The sequence below is a fragment of the Helianthus annuus genome, chromosome 8, assembly GCF_002127325.2.
Source record: "Helianthus annuus cultivar XRQ/B chromosome 8, HanXRQr2.0-SUNRISE, whole genome shotgun sequence".
Classification (NCBI taxonomy): Eukaryota; Viridiplantae; Streptophyta; class Magnoliopsida; order Asterales; family Asteraceae; genus Helianthus; species Helianthus annuus.
The window spans coordinates 118,697,423-118,713,591 of NC_035440.2; positions in this window are offsets into that span (position 1 = coordinate 118,697,423).

The following is a 16,169-nucleotide window of genomic DNA, read 5'->3' on the forward strand; positions in this document are numbered from 1 at the left end:
GCGGCTCCCGGAGTGAGATCACTTCGGCGGTTGGGAGGACCGTGCACTATCCCCCCCCCCTAAACATATGAGAATATTTACAATTAAACACAGATCACAAATTTGAAACATTTCAATTTCTGATTCAACCTAATGAATCATTTTAAACATTTCAAACCACTTAACCAGCCTGATTGTTCATCAAGTTTAGCCTTTGATATTTTGAAAATCAGCTCTTCACCATCAGTTGTCTAAAATCTTTTTGGATTTTTAAAATATAAAACGTAAAATGCAAAGACAAAAATTAAATGCAGAAATGAAATATGTACAAACATATTTTTGTGAGTTTGTGCAAGAGGATCATATCAGATTTTGAGACACATCACAAGCACCGTTAAGCTTTTAATCGTTTTAAGTTCTAAACGATTCACGTAGATTGACGATATAATTGTCCTCTTAAATTTCCATACAATTTTCAATCTATTCAGGATACTATTTAGTTGTTTTATGAACTTAGTTCAATTCATGTGTCCCACCTCTTGAATATACTCCCGTATCCAGAATCCCAATATTCAGTCTTACAGGTATGAACACTACAATGATGTCTGTATATAAATTAGGGGAAATATGCGAGAACTGAGAGATCTCAGGTCAGAACTTCCGTTCAGCAGAGAGATATCAGCTTCGACTTAGCAGTGTGTCCCCTTTAGAGGATCTTTTCAGCTACAACAGATGATTATCAATTTTATTGTCTAATCAGCTGAGGGCTTTATGCTATGTTTCAAGCATTTTGAGGAAAGTATTAGCCAAGGACTAGGTCAGAACTACCGTTCAGCAGAAGTCCCGGAATAATACCCCAGACATCACAGAATATAAACACCTAGTATATCAGAATACGAGACCTTTCAAACGAGATTTCAGGGGTTACCTATATATCCAAGTAGTGTTCCCCACGAATTTCACAAGTTTGAAATTTTAGGTTTATATCCCGAATAAATCTACTAAATGTACGAAAACCTATCGTCACATCATCAGTGAGACCGTTTATCACATTTTACATTACATTTCTTTAGCGTGCTGTGATAGTCCACTGATTTACTATCATTTCCTCTTTTACGCAACAAAACTCAGTTTTAATTTTTCAATGTTTTTGACATTTTCAAATTTTCTAATTTTTTAAAAATTTTCTCCCCCTAAAATCAAAATATGTTTCAATTTTGATTTTCTGGGAAAATTTGAAACAAACTGTACAAACTTGACAACTTGATGAGAATCACTTCAATTCTCCATCCACTTGGCATAAACAATCAGAACTCCCCCTCACAACAAACTATTTTCCCATTGTGATCTCAAAACACTTAAGTTTGTTTTAATCAAAATGGTTTTTCCGGAAAATTAGTTTTGTGTGTCATTTCATAAACTCGGGGTTTCATCACCTTGTTTTCTACACAAAAGTAGGAAAATCCAAGTACAAGTTAATGTCCTTGATTTACCATTTGCAGTTCAGAATCCTCTGTACCACTTGCAAAAATATAACCTCGTCTAATACCACTTGAAAGAAAAACACAAACAAACCTTTTTACCGTTTGTTTGATTGTCGTTACCGATTAGAATTTTAGACAGATGCCGATTCATGATCCACGATACCATCTTGGGATCTCCGGCAATTCCTGCAAAAACCTTCAAACACAGATTTAAAAAGATGCCGATTCATGCTCCACGCTTACAAACCTGGGAGCTCCGGCAAGTCAGGTTTCTATTTGAAAAGTTTCACCCAAGCCTGACCAGCCTTGGGTGATTTTGAATTCTTATTCAACAATGATGGAAAATTTTTCTCATCCATTGTTAAACTAGAATTCTCGACCTTTACCTCAACACATGGCTCTTCTGGTTTTACCATACCAGAATCATTGCCTGAATGTGGCTTGTCTGACTTTAATGATTCAGATTCATCGCCGACATGTGGCTCCTTTGTTTCCGAAGAAACAGATTCATCGCCAGGAAGTGAAACTTCACTTTCTTCTTCTTCTTATCCTCTTTAGTCCCCAGATTTGTATCTGATGAATTCTTTTTGCTTGTCTTTACAGCTGAGGGAGTAGATTCATCAGAACTTTTACTCGATCTGTTGGGCGAACCGGAGGACAAAATCTTTTCGAGATATTCTCTTGCTTTCTTTCTCTTTTTCCTCAGTCGATCTTTCTGCCCCTGAGAAAGCTTCATTTTTGTTTCTTGAACTTTAGATTCTTTGACCTTCTATTCTTTGACGTTTTGACCCAAAGCTTTCAATTCTTTGGGCTTGACAACGACTGGTATCTTCTTTGCCATTTTTTGAGAAGTGGCCCTCAATCTTTCATGCGATCTCCTTGGGCAATCTCGGGCAATGTGACCTTTGATGTTGCAGTTAAAGCACCTCCTGGTCTCATAACTCCAGTATTGGCAGTTAACAGCAATGTGTCCGTGATATCCGCAGCTGTAACACACTCTGTTATCGTACCGTATACCACCTTTACACCAAACGCTGAGATCATAGCATTGTCTGGCTTGGTGATATTCCTTCCTCAAGTTTGCTGGATTTGGCTTTTGAGCACTGTGATCTGTCCTGCAACCAACAATTTTTGAATTTTCATTTTCTACCTTTTGTAATTTTTCTTTGGATTGGATGATCGTACTGATGAGTTTTTTTCTTCATTTTTAAATTTTTGTTTCTGTTCTACAATCTTCTTCACAGGTTTTTGCTTAGAACATTCTCCCTTTTCAGTCGAGTGCAAAACAGTTTTCTAAAATTTTCATCTTAATTTTGAAATTGTTTTCTTTTTCTTAATTTCAGCATCAGACCCTGTCTCAGACTCATCTGCTGAATAAAATTTCTCATTTTCATCATCAGTTTTCTCATCACAATCTTCAACTTTGACTTTGTCAAAGTTTGTAACATTTTCACTTATCGGAACTGAATTGATTGGTTTTGGACAGGGAAAATTCAAACTGTCAGATTTAGTCACAAAACCTATCAATTTCTTCTCAAGTTCATCAATTTTGTTCCTCGAATTCTCAGCTTCACTTTCAAGTTGAGATGTTCTCCCAAAATGAGATTTGATAGTTTTTTCATTATCATTCTTCAAATTTTCAAGAACAGATTTTTCATTTATCAAAACTTTTATCTGTTCCTGAAATTTTGATTCATTCGCTTTTAGATTCTTGTTTTCAAGCTTAATCCAGAAATCTAAATCTTCTGAAGATTTCTCTTTGTTCTCAAGCTCTTTTTCCAACTTTTTGATTTTCTTTTGAGCGCTTTCACCTTCTTTTTCAAGTTCGATAATTTTCTGAAGATGGGAATTTATCATCTTCTGTTTTTCAATGTTGTTTTTACTGAACACATTTCTCCCATCTTCAAGAATTTTCACTTGCCCTTCAAATTCTTGATTTTTCAAAGTCAAACTGTTAAAACCAACCAACAGTTTGTCATTTTCAGCTTTCAACTTCTCGCAATTTTCTTTCAGAGTAAGAATCTGATTTTCAGCAACGTGCTTCTCGTCTTTCAACTTTTTGACTTCAGATGCCAAACTTGCCATGTCTTTCAAAAGTTTATCATTATCAGTCTTGACGTTATCACATGTTGAGCACATTGTTTCATTCTTCACCGATTCTTCAGCTTTTGAAGTTTCTTCTTCCTTTGCTATGAATGTACCTGCACAGAACATTTTAACGAAATCAAGAGGATTTCCATTATTATCAATATAACAACCTCTCTTATTTCATCACATGTTTTGCCCTGATACATTTAGTAACCCTTTTGTGCATCTCTTGAATCACATCTGAACTCAGATCTAGCACATTATACTCCAAAGCCTTGATCAATTCTTTCTTTTTCTTTCTAACTTCAAGTTCATGAGCTTTAAGTTTGCTGATGAATTGATTTAGAGATAGTTTTGAAAAATTTGAGTCCTCCCTTAAATTCTTCAAACATTCACCCCATTCAATCGGTAATGCATCTGCAAATCTCTCTTATTTCTCAACATTTGACGGATATATCTCATGTAATTCAGTAAAACACTATATCTGTCTTTAAGATCATCCAACGTTTCGTCTTTCAGACACACAAAATATTTGAACCTTTTTGCCCAACCATCTTTGCTCACTTTTCTATACCCCTCATCTAGAAATCCGTGATTCCAATCATTAAATCTTTCGAAATAATAGTTCTCTTGTTCATCAAACATCATTGCCATGTTTCGCAAAACAAACCGACACGTGTTTGTTGTCAAATAAGCGAACTAAATGTGACGAAAAAACAGACCAATATGATCAGATGAGCGGACCGGATGGGTTCAAATAAGCGGGCCGAATAGACTTCATTTGGAGCGGTCCAAGAACTGATCGAAAAAGCGATCCAGATAAATGTCCAATAAGCGGTCCAGAACTAATTCGTTCAAGCGGGCCAAGAGTTATCCGTTTGAGCGGTTTAAAGGATGTCCGTATAAGCGATTCACAACCTGTTCGAGCGAGCGGTTCCACTTCAATTCCAATTTTTACCCACTTAAACTTTGAATTTTGATCCGAAACTTTCTAGGGTTTATCTCGATACTATTGCACACAATCTGTGAAAAATTGAGTGAATTCCGACCGTGAAATCTTCCCGAATCAGAAAAAGAAGGTGTAGAAGTAAGAAAAAGTGACGAAATCCGGCTAATTTCTACAGAGAACCTCCTCCTGAAGCTCTGATACCAATTGTAGGATCGTATTCTGACCCGAACGAGTCGTTCAGAGGCTTTCTCCTTGGTTTCAGGTGCGGAATAACAAGAAACTAAGGTAGAAATAGCACACAGATCACTTTAACTACTTGTTTTATTGATTTGACGCTGATTACACTTCAAATCTCGTACCGGCAGAACTTCGGCACGTTTTCTCCAACTATTACTAATGAGATCGCTCATAGGGCTATATATAGTGTTCTGGGATCGCTTATTGGACATGGTCCAATGAGCGGTTCATACACTTATCACATGAGCGGTCCAGACTATTTGACACAAGAGCGGTCCAGGTTGTTTGCCGTTCGAGCGGTTCAGCCCACTAACCGTTCGAGTGGTTCAGCTCCTAACCGTTCGAGTGGTTCAGCCCATTAATGACCTAATGAGCGATCCAGCTAGCCTAATTCTATACAATCACTATTTCTCGTATTTCGTTCATCAATCAATCCTATTCTAAGACTCGAACGAAGATGTAGTCGACAGACAACTGCACCAACAGTTCGATACTTCATTAATGTTTTTAGTTTTTATATTTTATTTAAATACTTTAAAATCCAGACAAATATAATATTTAATAAGTGTCATTATATTATATATTTTGTCCATGAACGCTTGTTTGTGTTCATTTATTTCCACTTGTGTTCATGAACATTAGTTTGTGTTCATCAACGTTGTTTATTTCATTCGTTACCTAAAATTAACAAACAAACACAAACGAACCCGCACAAGTTCATTATTTAACAAACAAACATGAACATAAAATCTCGTTCGTTAAGCGTTCATGAACAGTTCGTAAACACTTATATTTCTTAACAAACGAACACGGACAAGGTCTTGTTCATGTTCGTTCGGTTCGTTTGCAGCCCTAGCCAAAACCAAAACAAGACTCCAAACTAGCCAAATGTTTGGATGTCTTGTGCTAAGGTAGGTACATGTAGTAGGTTAGGATGCAAATCCACCATCTACACACTTGCATGTACTTCTTATAGCTTTTCCATCATATTGGCTTATTTTCCTAAAAATTGAATTGAAATCCCACAAACCAAATAGATGGTGATTTCGTGTTATGGTGAATCTCTTATGAGGTCTATGGGAAGATTTATCCTTATTTTCATTTCTGAATTTGCTGGAATTTTTATTATTTTATATTAATTTTTGCCATTTTTAGGCATTATTATCACCTAAAATCCATTTAAAATTAACCAAAATATAATAAATATTTTGGGCAGAAAATAAATACTAAAATTATAAAAAATTTCTATTTTAAATTTCATTATTTATTTTTCCAGAAATTATTTATTTATTTATCAATTATCTATTAATATAAAAACCTAGTTTTAAATAACTTAAACTAGATATATGACACTATATAAAAATATGATATTTTAGTATTTTAATACTTAGTATCCTTATATTTAGACATTATTTACCATAGTAGTCTTACATATAATCATATAATAAATTTATATGATTATTAAAACAACTATACATAAACACTTTTGATTAATCATTTTATTAAGACTTTATTTTTCCATTTTACCCTTGCAATTTTATTTACTTTTATTTCACTTTTTATTTACTCTTTACTTATACCATGCACTTATACATTTACGTTTTTACCCGTTTTAGGCTAGACTTCTTTTCGCTCGTCAAATCTTTACACTCGTTCGTGACGTGACGTGACTTAACTCAGTTTAACTTCGCAAAGCCGTGAGTTCATACTTGACCCATTTTGCACTTTAAACACTATTTGGGTTATGTATCCTTATTAAAATCACAATCACACATATAATCAATCTTATGCAAACACTCAATCCTTAAACATGTTATTTGTTATGCTACTTGTTTATACATACTAGGACAATGGTATGCATGTCGTCTATCATTAACTTTGCATGCCTCCCTTAACATGTATAGCGCTATAGGATTAACACAGTGCTCCGTTTGTTAGGTCATTGTTAAATATTCTATCTTTACACTCTTATTCATTTAGGTGCTGAGATTACGCTAGACGACACTTTGGTTTGATATGAAGCTTATGCAAGATAGAATGATTTATATAACTTAGTACATAATTAACATGTGGATTTAAAACTTTATTCATACTTATGCTAGGTAGACAAACTGGTATGCTCACCGACATTATTTGTTAACGGATATATTATATACACGTTGTAGGAAATATACGATGATGATTGACATGCACAAAGTGGTCAAATAAAAATTAATTAATATTACTTAAACTAGACACGCTAAGTTTTAAAATTTTAAAAGCAGACTCTCTAAAACCTAGACCATACAACCGGCAAGTGTACCAGTCAATGTAGTATAGCCTAAGTAAGTCTGAGTATCGAACCCATGAAACTCTCTAATTACGTTTACTAGACTCGACTATTTACTACTAGACTGACACGACTTAATTGTTTTGTTGATGGGGGGTTTTTCTAACAAACTACTAAATTAACTAAATAAAATAGAATTAACTACACACACAAACTAACCAGGAGATGTAATCAAATGATGGAAAACACACTACCAAGGTCTGAATGCTACACATGTATGATACATTCTATCGGTTATGGATTTATTATGGAAACTAGGATCTTAAGATACTAAACCTAAAGGATGACCGAACAAGACCTTTCTTGAGAAGACACTTAAGGGCACCTAGAGGATGTTTAATTACTGGTTTTGAAGATGGATTCCCTCACGGGTTTCCTACTCTGTTAATGAACGATCCTAAAGATAATATACCTCACGGTGTGACAATCTAAGAAAACTAAGGTAATATGATCAAACACAACTAGCAAACATGGACCAATGAACTAATGGATCTTTTCACGAAGTATCTAACCCTAGAATCCTAATCACCCGAGACTAGTTGATAACCTATCGCCTCACGGTTATGATTCATGGTAGAACACTCAAGCTTAGAAAAATCATGAAAACTATTCCTATGGTAATCATGCACAATTAACCAAAAACTAATCAAAGACGCAAAGTAATTGATCTAACATGAACCTATCCTATGAAAGACATTCAAGAAGGATCATGTGGAATAATAAACAATCAATGAATAAGTATAAGCATACAAACAGATAAGATCATATGATAAACCAAAGTCTTTTAGTTCATAATAAAATCCATAAATAAATTCAAAACCAACAAGAATGTAATCAAAACATTGTAATAATCTTTTGACCTAGATAGCGTATAAGAAATTAGCCTAACATGGATTTAAAAACAAGGACAAGGTTGATAAGAAGATAAACACCATGATTGGAAGTAGGAAAAAACAAAGAAAGTGAAAACCCAAGTGTAGAACCCGAAGATATCTCGATCCCGTGCTCCAAGACATCAACCTTTTTGATTCTTAATCTTCAAATTCACCTTTTTTAGCTGGAAATTTGTATTTTGGGGTTCCAAATTCGTCTAGGGTTGTCTATGTTATGATTAGGGTTAATTATAGGCTTAAATAGGCTTAAAACTGAAATTTCTCACGCTGACCAGACCCTCTCTTGCGTCGCGCGGGCATGTTATGGGTTGGTGGTCGCGCGATGCAACCAACATACGAACTGAGAAATTCGTTTTCATCATAACTTCTTCGTTTCAACTCCGTTTTCTTCACTGTTTTCTCCTACGCCTTCGTAATTTAATTCTCTATCATCTCATCTTCTCAAATATATATTTCCATGAGAATCCTTCACTAAGCCCAAACCTTCTCTTGTGTGCTCGTATCTTTAACGTTTAACTCGTTTTCACTTCCGGAACCTTGCAAAACAACAAGACACGATATTATACAAAACCAATGGTAAAACGACACAAAACAACTGAAAATAGTATACAAGCTATACATGGAAACAAAATTACATCAATGATATCTCAATAAATCTAGTTAGGGTGGACTAGAAACTCACCAAGTTTTAATTATGCATTATCATGTTCTAGATGTGAAATTCGGTAAATGTTGTACTTTCCTTTCGTAACAATGTATGTTTTATTTGAATTAATGGAAAAGAAATTTTGAGTTTAATTATTGTTGCAATCTAGTGTTATGATGCTTTTGAGCAATCTTCCACGTCTCGTCTCGATGTTTCCGCCATCAGTTGGGGTGTGACTTACGACATGTTTCTAATATTAAAATCAACCCATAACTCTCAATTTAAACAATCAACAAATTTAGTTCTATTCTTTTTACGAATAATATAATACCATATGTAATGGTCAAGTGATAGCGATAGCGATATTCATAGAAAAAGTGCATCACGTATACACCAAACTTTAACCACTCACACTTACTAAACATATCTAATGGTCAAGTGATTCTGATTATACATTTGAATTATTTTTTTCATCAATCACACTAATTACTTGGTACAATTAAATTTGCATAATAATTAATTATAAACAGTTATATATTTTTGAACACTTATATAATTATGATCCAAAATATCGATCAAAGCACATGTCATAACGAAACCAAAAATATTTTATTATTTATAAACATCTCTCGTTTCTTTGTTACTCATATCAGAATGTTGTTTATTTCATTTTTATAAAAAAAACCCTAATAAATACAAGTTATTTGAGAAAAAAAACATATTAAATATTAAATTTTATTTTATTATATATAAGAAAAAAATCAAAGTGCCATGTAAAATCATTAGATTGGCTATCTAAATGAAATAGGATATGGGTTTTTGTCTTACGCACGTGAGGCGATGAGGGCGTCCACTATGAGCCCTGTCACTTGGGTGCAGCGTGGTGTTTACGTGGTTATGAGGTGACATGCCCCCCGTCATTACAGATGACCTAAGTTACAAAAGATTGGAGAGAGATAAAAGTTGGATAACTAAGGTTTAAAATAGAAAACAATGTGATAACTAAGGTTTAATATAAAAACACAGTTGTAGATAGGGAATAAATGAAAGATAAAATACTGATAATACTCATACTCATATCCTAATATTTTTTTTTTAATTTTGGTAAATAACTACTAATATGTCATTAGTGATTTTGAGCCACTAACTAAATGTATCTAAGGTATTATACTATTATGTTATCATAAAATTTGGGAGTTTTTTTTTTTTTCAAAACTTGAAGGGGTAAGGTTTCAAAAATCCTTCTTCAAGTACTTGGGGGCATACCACAATCCCGTCAAAAAGCCCTCTCTATACCTTGCGCGGTCGCGCACTGGTCCTAGAAAGAGAACTTAGGAAGAAAACTATGTTTAAAACCTACGCGCCAAAAGGAAACTAACAAATCCTTGCGCCGATCTCCATAACAGGTAGGATAAAAATCATAGCAAACACCTCCGCATAAACAATATCCAGACTTGGATAAAAAATAACTTCTATGTTACTACAAAGTTAACGTGAGGAAGAGTCACACAGGATTACAGCTGTATTCCTTCTAGAAGACTCTATCATGCACCACCATTTGGTTATAATCGAATGGCCACGTGGCATCATCCCATGCTCCTTCAGGGTCACGATGTTGGCACAAAATTGAAAGGAGATCTATACTTGCCCACTTTTCACGTGGCAATACCCTAACTATTGATCAAGATCATGATCCAAAATATCGATCAAAGCACATGTCATAACGAAACCAAAAATATTTTATTATTTATAAACATCTCTGGTTTCTTTGTTACTCATATCAGAATGTTGTTTATTTCATTTTTATGAAAAAAAACCCTAATAAATACAAGTTATTTGAGAAAAAAAAACATATTAAATATTAAATTTTACTTTATTATATATAAGAAAAAAAATCAAAGTGCCATGTAAAAGCATTAGATTGGCTATCTAAATTAAATAGGATATGGGTTTTTGTCTTACGCACGTGAGGCGGTGAGGGCGTCCACTATGAGCCCTGTCACTTGGGTGCAGCGTGGTGTTTACGTGGTTATGAGGTGACATGCCCCCCGTCATTACAGATGACCTAAGTTACAAAAGATTGGAGAGAGATAAAAGTTGGATAACTAAGGTTTAAAATAGAAAACAATGTGATAACTAAGGTTTAATATAAAAACACAGTTGTAGATAGGGAATAAATGAAAGATAAAATACTGATAATACTCATACTCGTATCCTAATATTTTTTTTTTAATTTTGGTAAATAACTACTAATATCTCATTAGTGATTTTGAGCCACTAACTAAATGTATCTAAGGTATTATACTATTATATTATCATAAAATTTGGGAGTTTTTTTTTTTCAAAACTTGAAGGGGTAAGGTTTCAAAAATCTTGCTTCAAGTACTTGGGGGCATACCACAATCCCATCAAAAAGCCCTCTCTATACCTTGCGCGGTTGCGCACTGGTCCTAGAAAGAGAACTTAGGAAGAAAACTATGTTTAAAACCTACGCGCCAAAAGGAAACTAACAAATCCTTGTGCCGATCTCCATAACAGGTAGGATAAAAATCATAGCAAACACCTCCGCATAAACAATATACAGACTTGGATAAAAATAACTTCTATGTTACCACAAAGTTAACGTGAGGAAGAGTCACACAGGATTACAGCTGTATTCCTTCTAGAAGACTCTATCATGCACCACCATTCGGTTATAATCGAATGGCCACGTGGCATCATCCCATGCTCCTTCAGGGTCACGATGTTGGCACAAAATTGAAAGGAGATCTACACTTGCCCACTTTTCACGTGGCAATACCCTAACTATTAATCAAGATCATGATCCTTGTGCACACACACACTCGTTAGGGATTAACGGAAAGAAAGAATAACTGCTTACGGAAAAAGCACTTTCCGTCAATCAACAGGTTTTCCTGCCCAAACTTCGACTATAAATAGAAGGGTAATTCAGGTACAATTCTCAAGTTACATTCACTTCACTTTCACTTCTTCTTCTTCATCAAAACCTGTACTTATTCTCACGCTGGAGGGTGGTCACGGAGAGAACCTCCATTCTCCCCGTGGCGAGTCTAACGGCTGTTGTTTTGCAGTGATTGTTAGAAGAAGAAGATCGTTCACCCTCGAATCGGACGAGAAGATTTAACCCCTTTTATGCAGATTCCAACCCCCTGGCTCAGTTGATTCCGGTTAATTAAACCAGTGTTTCTTCATTGGCGCCCACCGATTTCTCAGTTTTATTCATTTCTTCTCGTTTCAATTCGTTTTCTCTTCATTCTCTGTTTCATATGATAGAGAATTCGACAATTTACCCATCAAGTCCTCGATCTGAAATAAAGGGTACTGAAACCCAAGGTATCCAGATCGACGGAATCATAGGCAACGTAGACAGCAACAAAAGTTATCTGGAGGAAAAGGACTCCATGGTACAAATGGGAGTTCATAATCGTCCAGATCTACTCTAGGAGGAAACTCCAGAGAGTACTGGTTTATCAGGTTCTAGAACGCCATAAACCAATTTTTTGCACAAAACGTCAGATCTGATTTATTATACAACAGATCTGATACTCAAAAAGCAAGCAAGGGAAAATCTGGCACTACAACATTGGACCCACAATTAGCTCGTCAGTGGGACATCCAATTCAGTAGCCAAGGAGATATGGCACAAAATTCAGAAGATACCAATCATCAGGGAGTTAAACCAAGGCAGATAAATATGGTACAAGGAGGTCCCTCACGAAGGCCGAACAAACAAAGCCATAATTAGCATTGGCGAGAGCAACAAGTAGTCTTCCATGTTGTCCCTGGAGGTCCTCAGGAAGAATGTCCAGTAATTATCACCGGTATCTTCGGCCATTACCGAACTGATTATATGTTCATAGATCCAGGAAGTTCAATGGATATAATCTATGAACAATGTTTCAAACAACTCGACCCCGAAGATAAGGCACGCTTAAAACCAGTCGATTTTCCTCTCACTGGTTTCTGCAACGAAGTTGTCTTTCCGCTGGGTCAAATCGCTTTTCCTGTGACTCTCTCAGATGGCGAACACTCGCGCACTGTCACAGTTATTTTCATGGTTATGCCAGCAACGTCGCGTCATGATGTACTACTGGGGAGACGATCTCAGAGAGAATTCAGCATGATTACCTCCATACCACACGCCGCTTGTGGTTTTCCGACGGAAACCAGGGTAGCAATTTTGTATTCCAGCAAGGAAGTTATGTATGTGGACGACGAACCACCAACAAAGGTCGCCAAACCTTCGACATCAAACGAACCGGAAAGATGGGTTCTCAACGAGGAGCATCCGGAACAAACCATCTTGTTAGGGCACGCCATCTTACCGACAATCCGGGAAAAGTTGAAGGAACTACTCTCCAACAATATGGACATCTTCACCTGGTCCCCAGCAGACATGACTGGAGTACCATGAGACATAGCGCAACACTGTTTAAATGTCCGACCTTCAGTAGAACCCGTCGCGCAAGGAAGGCGCAGTCTCAGCGCAGAAAAAGCAGAAGCAATGAACGAGCAAGTAACAGAATTGCTTAACGCTGGGATCCTGTGTGAAGTACAATATCAAACCTGGGTAGCCAACCCAGTAATGGTACAAAAACACAATGGTGTGGCGCATGTGTGTTGACTTCAAAGACCTCAACAAAGCCTGCCCAAAGGACTGTTATGCACTCCAGGAAATAGACAAGAAAGTCGACTCTCTAGCATCCTTCCGCTGGAAGTGTTTTCTGGATTGTTATAAAGGCTACCATCAAGTACAGATGAAGGAGGAAGATGAAGACAAAATAGCCTTCCGTACAGATAAAGGTATCTTTTGCTATACGAAAATGCCTTTTGGTCTCCGCAACGCAGGGGCTACATACCAACGCTTGATGGATAGAGTTTTCGGAGAAGACATTGGAAAAACAGTGGAATTTTACATGGATGACCTCGTGATCATGAGCCAACAAGAAGAGACCATGCTCACGAACATTCAGCGCACGTTTGATTCTTTGCGTAGCGTCAATCTGAAACTGAACCCAACAAAGTGCTCCTTCGGAATGGAGGAGAGCAAATTTCTAGGGTTCACAGCAACAAGAGACGGTTTCAAGGTCAACCCGGAGAAAGTAGAGGCCATCCAACTAATGTCGTCACCAGCAACAGTTAAAGAAATGCAGCGACTCGCAGGTCGATTAGCAGCACTAAACAGATTCTTGGCAAATCACGCCGCGAAATCTTACCCGTTCATTAGCACGTTGCGCAATTGCACCAAGAAGAGCCATTTTCAATGGACACCAGAAGCGGAGAAAGCCTTCAAACAACTGAAGGAATGTCTGATCCAGTTACCAACTTTAACAGCACCACGAGAGGAGGAACTGCTAATCCTATATCTGTCCGCAACGGAAGTAGCAGTTGGCACGGTATTAATGGTAGAAAGAGATGGCGTTCAAACTCCAATATACTACAGTAGTAAGATGCTAATTGGTCCAGAGACACGCTACTCTATGATAGGAAAACTCGTCCTCGCACTGGTACACGCGTTACGAAGACTGCGCCGGTATTTCTCTGGCCATGTTATTAAAGTACTCACTAATTATCATCTAGGTCAAATTCTGTCTAAACCTGATGTCACGGGGCGTCTGGCCAAATGGGCCATTGAGCTAGGAGGATACAACATCCTGTACAATCCCCGACCAGCAATTAAAGGACAAGTATTGGCAGACTTCGCCACCGAAGTTCCTGTTGACAAAATACAAGAATGTGAGGCAATCCAAAACCCTACTCCTGTCTTCGACGAAAGGGTTTGGACGCTACACACAGACGGTGCCTCCAACGATGATGGTGCAGGCGCAGACCTTCGACATGTTAGCCCGGACAACCACGAGCTCACATACGCAATACGCCTAGATTTCAAAAGTACAAACAATGAAGCAGAATACGAAGCATTTCTTGCGGGCCTCCATCTGGCACTTAAAATGGGAGCAAAGAACCTCGAAGCACACATCGATTCAAAGCTAGTGGCGGAACAATTCAATGGTCACTACGACGCTAAAGGCGAAGCAATCGCTTTATATTTGGAGCAAGCACGAAAGCTTATCAACCAGTTCCAAACATTCAAGATAGTCCATATCAATAGAAGTGAAAATAAGCATGCAGGCGCACTGAGCAAACTGCCCGCCACCGGTTTCAAACATCTCGCAAAGGAAGTTCGCATTGAGGTATTATCGAACCCATCCGTTCCCCTAAGACAAGTAAACATCATCGAAGTTGGGAATCCATCCTGGATGTCCCCAATCATTACATACTTACAGCATGGCAAACTGCCAGAAGAAAAAATGGAAGCTAGGAAAATCCAGCACAAAGTGCTGAACTACGAAATGGCAGACGGTATCTTATACCGGAAATCATTCATGGGTCCACTTCTACGCTGTGTCGATAAGACCGATGCGCAATATTTAGTCAGAGAAATTCACAAAGGATTATGTGGGATTCACGCCGGACCACGCATGGTAGTCGCGAAGATCATGAATGCAGGCTATTATTGGCCAGGAATGCATGTGGACGCAGTAGAGCTATTGCGTAAATGCGCAGCATGTCAGCGCCACGCGTCAAAGACTCTCCGTCTGAAAAATCCTCTAGTTCTGGTCTCCTCGGCATGGCCTTTTCAACAATGGGGTATCGACCTCGTCGGTCCTTTCCCCGATGCGCCAGGCGCAGTTAAATTCATCGCAGTAGCAGTTGACTACTTCACCAAATGGGTGGAGGCTAAGGCATTAGCATCAACAACAACAATGGTAATCCGCAAGTTCATATGGGAACATATTATCTGTCGATTCGGGTTACCATTACGCATCATTTCCGATAATGGCATAAACTTTGCATCAGAAGACCTCCAAAATGGTTTAAGGAAATGAACATCGAGCATAACTTCGCCTCTGTGGCACACCCACAAGCGAACGGACAGGTTGAAAGCGTGAATAAACAAATAGTGGATGGCATTAAGGCAAGGCTAGGAACCGCGCGTAGGGGATGGGTAGACGAACTCCCTAGCATCCTATGGGCCCATCGCACCATGCCAAAAACCAGTACAGGCGAAACCCCGTTCAGCCTTGTATATGGTTCAGAGGCAGTAATACGACAGAAATCGGTCTCCCATCACCGCGCATGATCGCCATGGAAAAACAAGATAATGAACGAGAGCGAAGAGTTGATCTGGACCTTCTCGAGGAAAGGCGCGAGAACGCAGCCATCGCAGAAGCCAGGTATAAATCAAAATTAGAAAAATACTACAACGCGCGCGTACCCGTGTGCACCTTCATTCCAGGAGATTTCGTCCTGTGCGATAACGAAGCGTCCAACACGGAAAAGCCAGGGAAACTAGCACCTAAATGGGAAGGACCGTACATCATCCATGAAGTCCTGGGTAAAGGAGCATACACCTTTAAAAGGCTTGATGGAACAGACGTGCCTCGCACCTGGAACACGCAGCAGCTGCGCAGGTGCTACATGTGACCAGTCAAGCCATCTCACGCAAAAAGTCGGACGCACGCGTAGGCAACGTAATTAT